This window comes from Haemaphysalis longicornis, unplaced genomic scaffold (assembly GCF_048455015.1).
Source record: "Haemaphysalis longicornis isolate Haplotype H1 unplaced genomic scaffold, Haemaphysalis longicornis Haplotype H1 scaffold_17, whole genome shotgun sequence".
Lineage (NCBI taxonomy): Eukaryota > Metazoa > Arthropoda > Arachnida > Ixodida > Ixodidae > Haemaphysalis > Haemaphysalis longicornis.
Window position 1 is genome coordinate 2,577,328 of NW_027526276.1, and position 11,104 is coordinate 2,588,431.

Here is an 11,104-nt window from a genome sequence, read left to right on the forward strand (position 1 = left end):
GACATGGCGGGGCAACAGCGGCAGGATCCTTGGATATCATCACTCTGCGACCTCCTTTCTAATCCTACGCTGCATACCGCTCCCCGGGCGTTGCGACGTCAGGCTGCGTACTTCGCCATCCGTGATGGACTTCTCTATCGCCGCAATTATCGTCCAGAAGGACGCAAGTGGTTGCTCGTGATCCCTCGTCACTTGCAGACTGCCATTTGTGAAAGCTTCCACGCGGATGTGCATTGTGCCCACGCAGGCGTGCTGAAGGCGTGCGAACGACTGCGACACCGCTATTTCTGGAGAGGCATGTACACCTTCGTGATGAAGTTTATCCGAGCATGCGCTTCCGGCGGCAATGGCGAGCGAACTTGCTTCTTTTCTACTACATCGTTTCATCCTCCGCCACAGAGCACCACGTCAACTTCTGAGTGATCGAGGGCGTGTTTTTTTGTCGGAAGTCATAGAAGCTCTCCTGGAAACATGCAAGGTGACTCACCGCACCGCTACTGCCTACCACCCGCAGACGAAAGGGCTGACGGAAAGGTTCAACCGCGCACTCGGTCAACCGCGCCCAACAAAAACATCATTGTGATGGCGACCGCCCAGAAGCGGCTTTTTCTCCCGGCTGCCTGGTATGGCTTTGGATGCCGACTACTACTTTCGGTCTCCCCAGCAAGCTGCTATCCAAGTATCACGGCCCCTACCGCATCGTCGAACGCACGTCGCCTGTCAGTTACGTTGTCGAGCCGCTAACCCCGTCTTCAGACCTCCGTCGCCGAGGCCGCGAGACAGTCCACGTGCAGCGCCTGAAGCGTTATTATGACCCTGTTGTCGTGGCGTGCCCCTAAGTCGCCAGGGTGACTCCCTTCGTCGCTAGGTGTGATTGTAGCGCGGAAGAGGTAACAGCGGTCAACAGCTCTATGCTAACTATCTCCTACCCTTGCAAGGATATTGGCCGTCGTGCAATAACGGCAAGGAAGATGAAGCAACGGTGAACTGGACAGGCGTCATTTTCAGCGTGGACCACGACAAGAGCGCGTGAGAGCCAGCCATGTGCCCCGCTGGCTTTGGACTGCCTTCTCTGAGCATTCTGCTGCACTTCCTTCCGCAATAAACGCATTTTACACTATATATATATATATATATATATATATATATATATATATATATATATATATATATATATATATATAGGGTTTGGAAATGAGGGGCTCGTTAGGAAATACAGAAAGAAATGCCGGCAGTCTACAACGCCAAAGAAGTCATAGAGGAATGGTTAGAATTTTTTTTTTACCGTTAGTGACGTTACATTTTATTTTAATTATTATTATTAATTACGTGAGAAAGAAAGAAAAAAGGCATTCGAGATGTAATCGAAAGGCGTGGGTTCTGTCCCCACTCTGGGCGCGTGTTTTTCTTTCTTTCTCACGTAATTAATAATAATAATTAAAAAAATGTAACGTCACTAACGGTAAAAAAAAATATTCTAACCATTCCTCTATGACTTCTTTGGCGTTGTAGACTGCCGGCATTTCTTTCTGTATATATATATATATATATATATATATATATATATATATATATATATTTATTTATATATAGGGGTGGCAGTCAAGAAAAAAAAACCTCGCAAAGAAAAGGGGAGAATGTGGTTGGTCATTGAAACAGATGAATTTTGAAAGGCAGAAACAAAGTAGAGCAAAATGCCCGGTGCGTATATATATATATGCACCTATATATATAACATCGCAGGGCTTGGCAGCTGAATAGTATATTAAATTAGAGTCACCACGAAAAACATAACAATATTTAATACGACGTTTCGTCTGGGAACCAGCCTTTTTCAAGTGAAGTACATAGGTCGAATACAGGGTATATGTAGGCTCGCAAGGCGCGCTGTGAGCACGTGGACACATTATTTCAAAAGTGTACAAGAAGGAAGTACAGCAAAAAACAAGTGGAAAGAAACGTACTGCACGACTGGGCTCGCAGGTAATCCATCTCAATATACAACGCGGCGAAAAGCCAAAGCGAGGCACTTAGGAAGCGTGTTTCCTTCAGCCACCGCCCACCCACGCACAGCAATATTAAAAAAAGTAAACAAATCAGGGAGGGGTACTAGGCATCTCCCTCCAAAGGAGCGGAAACAACCTTCCGCAATCTTCCGCAATAACTATATATATATATATATATATATATATATATATATATATTGAGAGGCAATGACAGGAGACTTGGCTGACGACGCTTATTCGGCGAGCGGTACCCTGGCCAGAACAGTACAATCACGATTGCGATGATGGCCCGACCGAGAAAGACGACGAACGATGAGATGATGATGGACGCACGCAATGCTGCGACTACAACGAAACACGAAGAAGGCATTGGCTAGTCATGATACTGAGCTATGGCCTCAGTATATATATATATATACATATATATATATATACATATATATATATATATACCTAGCGGGCATTTTTTTCCCGCTTTCTTTCTTTCTTTCTTTCCAAATTTGTGATCTCTTTCAAGGACCTACCACATCCTCCCCTTGCTTTCCGAGGTTTTCTTGGCTGCCAACCCTTATTTCTGTGTTATTTTTTACAAGCCCCTCATTTCCTACACACTCGAGTCACGGCACGGGGGTAAAAAAGAAGGTCTCCTTCATCCCGAGTAGTCCGAGTGAAGCTGGCTACCACCCCCAAGCACAGGAAACAAAAATACCTAAACATAAATACCCTAGAAAGTTTAGGGGAAAATTGCCCCGCCGGTAGCGTAGTGGTTATCGCACCAGAACGGTATTATGGAGGTCATGGGTTCGGATCCCACCTGGCGGGTATTTTTTCTCCACTTTCTTTCTTTGCAAATTATTTATCTGTTTCAATGACCAACCACCTCATCCGCTTTGCTTTCCGAGGTTTTCTTGACTGCCAACTCTTATTTTTGCAATATTTTCAACGAGCCCTTCATTTCCTATTCTCATTCGCTACATGCATAGCGAGGGCCTCTTTTCTGGCAGTCTTGGTGCCATAGGAAGTAAGAGGGTTCAACGCTGGTCGACCACTCGCGACATGTCGTAGACACTAGAGTCACGGCACGGGGGTAAAAAGAAGGTCCCCTTCACTCCGAGTAGTCCGAGTGGCGCTGGCTACCACCCCCAAGCACAGCAAACAAAAATACCTAAACACAAATACCCTAGAAAGTGGAGGGGAAAATCGCCCCGCCGGTAGCGTAGTGGTTATTGCACCAAAACGGTATTCTGGAGGTCGTGGGGTCGGATCCCACCTGGCGGGCATTTTTTCTCCTCTTTCTTTCTTTCTTTCCAAATTCTTTATCTGTTTCAATGACGTACCACATCCTCCCCTTTGCTTTCCGAGGTTTTCTTGACTGCCAACTCTTATTTCTGTGTTAATTTCAAGGAGCCCCTCATTTCCTATTGTGATTCGCTATGTGTATATATATATATATATATATATATATATATATATATATATATATATATATATATATATATATATATATATATATATATATATATATATATAAATATATATATATATATATATATATATATATATAATATATATATATATATATATATATATATATATATATATATATATATATATATATATATATATATATATATTTATATATATATATATATATATATAACACAGAAATAAGGGTTGGCAGTCGAGAAAACCTCGGAAAGCAAAGGGGAGGATGTGGTAGATCATTGAAACAGATAAAGAATTTGGAAAGAAAGAAAGAAAGTGAAGAAAAAATGCCCGCCAATTTTTTCTTCACTTTCTTTCTTTCTTTCCAAATTCTTAATCTGTTTCAATGATCTACCACATCCTCCCCTTTGCTTTCCGAGGTTTTCTCGACTGCCAACCCTTATTTCTGTGTTATTTTCAACGAGCCCCTCATTTCCTATTCTGATTCGCTACATGCATAGCGAGGGCCTCTGTTCTGGCAGTCTTGGTGCCAAAGGGAGCTTAAGAGGGTTCAAAGCTGGTCGACCACTCTGGACGTGTCGTAGACACTCGAGTCACGACCCGGGGGTTAAAAAGAAGGTCCCCTTCACCCCGATTAGTCCGAATGGCGCTGGCTACCACCCCCAAGCACAGGAAACAAACATACCTAACATAAATACCCCAGAAAGTGAATGGGAAAATCGCCCCGCCGGTAGCGTAGTGGTTATCGCACCAGACCGGTATTCTGGAGGTCGTGGGTTCGGATCCCACCTGGCGGGCATTTTTTCTTCACTTTCTTTCTTTCTTTCCAAATTCTTAATCTGTTTCAATGATCTACCACATCCTCCCCTTTGCTTTCCGAGGTTTTCTCGACTGCCAACCCTTATTTCTGTGTTATTTTCAACGAGCCCCTCATTTCCTATTCTGATTCGCTACATGCATAGCGAGGGCCTCTGTTCTGGCAGTCTTGGTGCCAAAGGGAGCTTAAGAGGGTTCAAAGCTGGTCGACCACTCTGGACGTGTCGTAGACACTCGAGTCACGACCCGGGGGTTAAAAAGAAGGTCCCCTTCACCCCGATTAGTCCGAATGGCGCTGGCTACCACCCCCAAGCACAGGAAACAAACATACCTAACATAAATACCCCAGAAAGTGAATGGGAAAATCGCCCCGCCGGTAGCGTAGTGGTTATCGCACCAGACCGGTATTCTGGAGGTCGTGGGTTCGGATCCCACCTGGCGGGCATTTTTTCTTCACTTTCTTTCTTTCTTTCCAAATTCTTAATCTGTTTCAATGATCTACCACATCCTCCCCTTTGCTTTCCGAGGTTTTCTCGACTGCCAACCCTTATTTCTGTGTTATTTTCAACGAGCCCCTCATTTCCTATTCTGATTCGCTACATGCATAGCGAGGGCCTCTGTTCTGGCAGTCTTGGTGCCAAAGGGAGCTTAAGAGGGTTCAAAGCTGGTCGACCACTCTGGACGTGTCGTAGACACTCGAGTCACGACCCGGGGGTTAAAAAGAAGGTCCCCTTCACCCCGATTAGTCCGAATGGCGCTGGCTACCACCCCCAAGCACAGGAAACAAACATACCTAACATAAATACCCCAGAAAGTGAATGGGAAAATCGCCCCGCCGGTAGCGTAGTGGTTATCGCACCAGACCGGTATTCTGGAGGTCGTGGGTTCGGATCCCACCTGGCGGGCATTTTTTCTTCACTTTCTTTCTTTCTTTCCAAATTCTTAATCTGTTTCAATGATCTACCACATCCTCCCCTTTGCTTTCCGAGGTTTTCTCGACTGCCAACCCTTATTTCTGTGTTATTTTCAACGAGCCCCTCATTTCCTATTCTGATTCGCTACATGCATAGCGAGGGCCTCTGTTCTGGCAGTCTTGGTGCCAAAGGGAGCTTAAGAGGGTTCAAAGCTGGTCGACCACTCTGGACGTGTCGTAGACACTCGAGTCACGACCCGGGGGTTAAAAAGAAGGTCCCCTTCACCCCGATTAGTCCGAATGGCGCTGGCTACCACCCCCAAGCACAGGAAACAAACATACCTACCATAAATACCCCAGAAAGTGAATGGGAAAATCGCCCCGCCGGTAGCGTAGTGGTTATCGCACCAGACCGGTATTCTGGAGGTCGTGGGTTCGGATCCCACCTGGCGGGCATTTTTTCTTCACTTTCTTTCTTTCTTTCCAAATTCTTAATCTGTTTCAATGATCTACCACATCCTCCCCTTTGCTTTCCGAGGTTTTCTCGACTGCCAACCCTTATTTCTGTGTTATTTTCAACGAGCCCCTCATTTCCTATTCTGATTCGCTACATGCATAGCGAGGGCCTCTGTTCTGGCAGTCTTGGTGCCAAAGGGAGCTTAAGAGGGTTCAAAGCTGGTCGACCACTCTGGACGTGTCGTAGACACTCGAGTCACGACCCGGGGGTTAAAAAGAAGGTCCCCTTCACCCCGATTAGTCCGAATGGCGCTGGCTACCACCCCCAAGCACAGGAAACAAACATACCTAACATAAATACCCCAGAAAGTGAATGGGAAAATCGCCCCGCCGGTAGCGTAGTGGTTATCGCACCAGACCGGTATTCTGGAGGTCGTGGGTTCGGATCCCACCTGGCGGGCATTTTTTCTTCACTTTCTTTCTTTCCAAATTCTTAATCTGTTTCAATGATCTACCACATCCTCCCCTTTGCTTTCCGAGGTTTTCTCGACTGCCAACCCTTATTTCTGTGTTATTTTCAACGAGCCCCTCATTTCCTATTCTGATTCGCTACATGCATAGCGAGGGCCTCTGTTCTGGCAGTCTTGGTGCCAAAGGGAGCTTAAGAGGGTTCAAAGCTGGTCGACCACTCTGGACGTGTCGTAGACACTCGAGTCACGACCCGGGGGTTAAAAAGAAGGTCCCCTTCACCCCGATTAGTCCGAATGGCGCTGGCTACCACCCCCAAGCACAGGAAACAAACATACCTAACATAAATACCCCAGAAAGTGAATGGGAAAATCGCCCCGCCGGTAGCGTAGTGGTTATCGCACCAGACCGGTATTCTGGAGGTCGTGGGTTCGGATCCCACCTGGCGGGCATTTTTTCTTCACTTTCTTTCTTTCTTTCCAAATTCTTAATCTGTTTCAATGATCTACCACATCCTCCCCTTTGCTTTCCGAGGTTTTCTCGACTGCCAACCCTTATTTCTGTGTTATTTTCAACGAGCCCCTCATTTCCTATTCTGATTCGCTACATGCATAGCGAGGGCCTCTGTTCTGGCAGTCTTGGTGCCAAAGGGAGCTTAAGAGGGTTCAAAGCTGGTCGACCACTCTGGACGTGTCGTAGACACTCGAGTCACGACCCGGGGGTTAAAAAGAAGGTCCCCTTCACCCCGATTAGTCCGAATGGCGCTGGCTACCACCCCCAAGCACAGGAAACAAACATACCTAACATAAATACCCCAGAAAGTGAATGGGAAAATCGCCCCGCCGGTAGCGTAGTGGTTATCGCACCAGACCGGTATTCTGGAGGTCGTGGGTTCGGATCCCACCTGGCGGGCATTTTTTCTTCACTTTCTTTCTTTCTTTCCAAATTCTTAATCTGTTTCAATGATCTACCACATCCTCCCCTTTGCTTTCCGAGGTTTTCTCGACTGCCAACCCTTATTTCTGTGTTATTTTCAACGAGCCCCTCATTTCCTATTCTGATTCGCTACATGCATAGCGAGGGCCTCTGTTCTGGCAGTCTTGGTGCCAAAGGGAGCTTAAGAGGGTTCAAAGCTGGTCGACCACTCTGGACGTGTCGTAGACACTCGAGTCACGACCCGGGGGTTAAAAAGAAGGTCCCCTTCACCCCGATTAGTCCGAATGGCGCTGGCTACCACCCCCAAGCACAGGAAACAAACATACCTAACATAAATACCCCAGAAAGTGAATGGGAAAATCGCCCCGCCGGTAGCGTAGTGGTTATCGCACCAGACCGGTATTCTGGAGGTCGTGGGTTCGGATCCCACCTGGCGGGCATTTTTTCTTCACTTTCTTTCTTTCTTTCCAAATTCTTAATCTGTTTCAATGATCTACCACATCCTCCCCTTTGCTTTCCGAGGTTTTCTCGACTGCCAACCCTTATTTCTGTGTTATTTTCAACGAGCCCCTCATTTCCTATTCTGATTCGCTACATGCATAGCGAGGGCCTCTGTTCTGGCAGTCTTGGTGCCAAAGGGAGCTTAAGAGGGTTCAAAGCTGGTCGACCACTCTGGACGTGTCGTAGACACTCGAGTCACGACCCGGGGGTTAAAAAGAAGGTCCCCTTCACCCCGATTAGTCCGAATGGCGCTGGCTACCACCCCCAAGCACAGGAAACAAACATACCTAACATAAATACCCCAGAAAGTGAATGGGAAAATCGCCCCGCCGGTAGCGTAGTGGTTATCGCACCAGACCGGTATTCTGGAGGTCGTGGGTTCGGATCCCACCTGGCGGGCATTTTTTCTTCACTTTCTTTCTTTCTTTCCAAATTCTTAATCTGTTTCAATGATCTACCACATCCTCCCCTTTGCTTTCCGAGGTTTTCTCGACTGCCAACCCTTATTTCTGTGTTATTTTCAACGAGCCCCTCATTTCCTATTCTGATTCGCTACATGCATAGCGAGGGCCTCTGTTCTGGCAGTCTTGGTGCCAAAGGGAGCTTAAGAGGGTTCAAAGCTGGTCGACCACTCTGGACGTGTCGTAGACACTCGAGTCACGACCCGGGGGTTAAAAAGAAGGTCCCCTTCACCCCGATTAGTCCGAATGGCGCTGGCTACCACCCCCAAGCACAGGAAACAAACATACCTAACATAAATACCCCAGAAAGTGAATGGGAAAATCGCCCCGCCGGTAGCGTAGTGGTTATCGCACCAGACCGGTATTCTGGAGGTCGTGGGTTCGGATCCCACCTGGCGGGCATTTTTTCTTCACTTTCTTTCTTTCTTTCCAAATTCTTAATCTGTTTCAATGATCTACCACATCCTCCCCTTTGCTTTCCGAGGTTTTCTCGACTGCCAACCCTTATTTCTGTGTTATTTTCAACGAGCCCCTCATTTCCTATTCTGATTCGCTACATGCATAGCGAGGGCCTCTGTTCTGGCAGTCTTGGTGCCAAAGGGAGCTTAAGAGGGTTCAAAGCTGGTCGACCACTCTGGACGTGTCGTAGACACTCGAGTCACGACCCGGGGGTTAAAAAGAAGGTCCCCTTCACCCCGATTAGTCCGAATGGCGCTGGCTACCACCCCCAAGCACAGGAAACAAACATACCTAACATAAATACCCCAGAAAGTGAATGGGAAAATCGCCCCGCCGGTAGCGTAGTGGTTATCGCACCAGACCGGTATTCTGGAGGTCGTGGGTTCGGATCCCACCTGGCGGGCATTTTTTCTTCACTTTCTTTCTTTCTTTCCAAATTCTTAATCTGTTTCAATGATCTACCACATCCTCCCCTTTGCTTTCCGAGGTTTTCTCGACTGCCAACCCTTATTTCTGTGTTATTTTCAACGAGCCCCTCATTTCCTATTCTGATTCGCTACATGCATAGCGAGGGCCTCTGTTCTGGCAGTCTTGGTGCCAAAGGGAGCTTAAGAGGGTTCAAAGCTGGTCGACCACTCTGGACGTGTCGTAGACACTCGAGTCACGACCCGGGGGTTAAAAAGAAGGTCCCCTTCACCCCGATTAGTCCGAATGGCGCTGGCTACCACCCCCAAGCACAGGAAACAAACATACCTAACATAAATACCCCAGAAAGTGAATGGGAAAATCGCCCCGCCGGTAGCGTAGTGGTTATCGCACCAGACCGGTATTCTGGAGGTCGTGGGTTCGGATCCCACCTGGCGGACATTTTTTCTTCACTTTCTTTCTTTCTTTCCAAATTCTTAATCTGTTTCAATGATCTACCACATCCTCCCCTTTGCTTTCCGAGGTTTTCTCGACTGCCAACCCTTATTTCTGTGTTATATATATATATATATATATATATAGTCGTGAAGTAGAGTCCTTAGTTGCTGCAGGAATACGCACAAAGTAGAAGTACGCTCTTCGGAGACTTTATTTCCAACGTTTCGACCTGAGACAGGTCTTCCTCCTGAGGAAGACCTGTGTCAGGTCGAAACGTTGGAAATAAAGTCTCCGAAGAGCGTACTTCTACTTTGTGTGTGTATATATATATGTATATATATATATATATCTATATATATATATATATATATATATATATATATATATATATATATATATATGTGTGTGTGTGTGTGTGCGTGTGCGTGTGTGTGCGCACGTGTGGAAGCGTTTGGGCTTGCGGGCATGGGTCGAGTATAACAGATAGCGCATCGCGCGAATTTCGACCATGGTTGGCGTGGCCCGGCGATGGCGTATAAAAATCAAGCCGATCATTTCCGCCGAATGTAAATATACAGGGGCTACATTGATTAAAAATATGTAGTGGCTGTCATAAGACGTAATGTTTACAAGTTCAAATGTAGCACTAAACTCGTGTATACGGCAGTACTCATAGTTAATTTACCAGGTACACTGTGCAGAAATTTGTATAAACCTTCCCAAATGCCTTTTGGGCCTCATACTTCCCTATAAAGGCTGTCTATAACGGCTCCGAGCTGTGGTGCATGTTGAGAATTCGTGTTTGGACAATTCATCCGGCGATTACTAATCGTAAGTAAGCATCGCTTATCTTCTACTTTTCAGCACAACATCTAAGTGATTCGTTTCCTAATCCGTCATTAAGCTGGGAGCGCATTCGTTATGTTTTGAACAAAGGCAAACAAAATTCAGAATACATTCCATCAGACTAGAATTAAGTTACGCTTGAGTTACGGCAAGTGAGCAACCATCACTCACAACGAAAATACATTGAAGAAGCCGTGAAATTGGAGCAGCATCGTTGCATACTCTTCCTATCGGAATAAACATGTTGAAAGAGTTAAGCATCGTTATCGAAACATTGCCGAAAAAAAAAGAGTTGCCTATTTCCAAGCCACGTATTTCACTTTCCCGCCGTCTGACATTTCGATGTTTGTGAACTCGGTCGCATTTTACGTGGAACTTTTCGTTGGGAGAATAATGCAGTTTGAATGTGTTGCAAATTTGTGTCGCCTAAGAATATTTTTGCAAACACCTCTGAAAATAACGTACGAATGATGAATGAGCTCGAAGTGTGATAGAGTTTACGAAAAACTAAGTAGAGGTTCCGTCCAACGTCCAAGAAAGCCAGAGTACAACCAGAAGTAAGTGTAACTCCCGAATGACAATCCATTCGCTAATTGGGAAATGGTCATTCCGATTGTGAGAAATCACTCAGAAAGGAAGTTTGAGGCAATTATTATCATCTTAACATTCTACGACTTTACCCAAGGCACTTTTCTGAGTGCTGTAGAATGAATATTGATCAAAGAATTATGATTAAAGACCACACGCCAGCCAAAATATTTAACCGTATTCACCCCTTTTCCTTCAGTGATCATGTTTGGAAGCTTCAGAACAAACACATGGCGGCAATAATATATTGACAGTTATACTACAAGCCGTTGGTGAAAAGAAAGATGAAACAACTACTTTTCGGAGTTGTACGGGTAGCAGCTCCACTTAGGCTAAGGGCTCCA

At 45.9% G+C, this 11,104-nt stretch overlaps 1 non-coding gene across 1 annotated transcript; it reads left to right on the forward strand.

Moving 5' to 3' along the window:
* The first annotated feature begins 9,254 nt into the window (after positions 1 to 9,254).
* Trnat-ggu (transfer RNA threonine (anticodon GGU)) lies at positions 9,255 to 9,327 on the forward strand. Its single transcript has one exon. It is a non-coding gene; the product is annotated as a tRNA-Thr (tRNA).
* The last annotated feature ends 1,777 nt before the right edge of the window (positions 9,328 to 11,104 follow it).